The 1,331-nt window shown below is 58.7% G+C and overlaps 1 non-coding gene across 1 annotated transcript; it reads right to left on the bottom strand.

Annotated features, from left to right (window-relative positions):
- Window positions 1-506: 506 nt before the first annotated feature.
- TRNAS-GCU (transfer RNA serine (anticodon GCU)) lies at window positions 507-588 on the bottom strand. Its single transcript has one exon. It is a non-coding gene; the product is annotated as a tRNA-Ser (tRNA).
- Window positions 589-1,331: the final 743 nt, after the last annotated feature.

The following is a 1,331-nucleotide window of genomic DNA, read 5'->3' on the forward strand; positions in this document are numbered from 1 at the left end:
TACTATTATTATTATCATTAGTATTTTAAGGTCATTATTCTTTTTAGTTTTCTTTTATTTCCATGATTAAATGGTTCTTCTCTCACCCTACGAGTCCCCTTCCCCTGGCCCCCCAACTCCCCTCTCCCCTGGGTGGGGGCAGTGAGCGAGCGGTTGGGTTTGGCTGCCAGCCCAGTGCCAGCCCAGTGCCAGCCCAGTGCCAGCCCAGTGCCAGCACCACACCTTCCCCTGCCCCTGGTTTGGTGCTTTCCCTCCTGGAGAAGACCCAGTTGTGTCAGGAGGGCAGCTGGGCTCGGGGGCCAGAGGGGGCCAGTTCCCTGGTCCCGTACAGAAGGGCAGCGCTTGTCCCTGAGGAGCCAAGAGCAGGTTGGGCAAGTGGGAGCAGCAATGCAGAGGCAGCCGCGTCCTGAAGATGAAGGAGGGCAAAAGAGAGGGAGGCGAGAGGACAGTGTCCACGGCAGGGGCTGCAGCAAAAGGGTCCCGGTGGGTGGAGGTCCCCAGGGAGGCGACGAGGGTGGGATTCGAACCCACGCGTGCAGAGCACAATGGATTAGCAGTCCCTCGCCTTCACCGCTCGGCCACCTCGTCCCCGGCTCCAGCCCCTTTTTGGAGGAATTTTTTTCCCCCCTTTTTTCACCCAAAGCTGCAAACCTGCGGCTGGTTCCTCAGAGTGTCCCCTGGGGAGGCTGGTCACGGCAGCCAGCGGCCCAGCTCCTGTGTCCGGGCACTGGGCAGGGCAGCGAGGAGATGCTGGCAATTCATTTGCCCCTCTCCGTGCTCCCTCCTGGCCCTTCCCTCAGAGGATGCCAAAGGCCAGGCTGCCATTTATTTCTGCCATGGAGTCATAGAACGTTTTGGGTCCCTTGGAAGGGACCTTCCAAGTCATCTAGTGCAACCCCCCTGCAGTGACAGGGACATCTTCACAGCCCCATCAAGCCTGAGCTTGACTATCTCCAGGGATGCAGACTCCACCACCATAAAAGTGTGTGCCCCAAAATGGATGAGTTGTTGCAGGTCTCCATCACCCCCACCCAACGCCAACGCGCCTGTGTGTGTCCAGAGGGATGTTCCTGCAGGATTCAGCAGCCGTTGCAGATTGAGATGGTGGGGGTCCGGCCAGTTTGGGGTGTAGCTCTTTATTTCACAGATTATTTCTCCTGGGATGTGGAGATAGTTTGGGTCATGTGTGCACTGTGAGCCCCCCGGGGAGAAGGTGCAGAGCAGTGGGGTCACCTGGGTGGGATTCCCCAGCTCGGGGCAGGGAGGAAAAACAGCCCCCAGGCCCAGGCACCACTGGGAGTCGAACCCAGGATCTCCTGTTTACTAGACAG

The sequence above is a fragment of the Antrostomus carolinensis genome, unplaced genomic scaffold (assembly GCF_000700745.2).
Source record: "Antrostomus carolinensis isolate BGI_N321 unplaced genomic scaffold, ASM70074v2 scaffold51911, whole genome shotgun sequence".
In the NCBI taxonomy this organism is placed as follows: domain Eukaryota; kingdom Metazoa; phylum Chordata; class Aves; order Caprimulgiformes; family Caprimulgidae; genus Antrostomus; species Antrostomus carolinensis.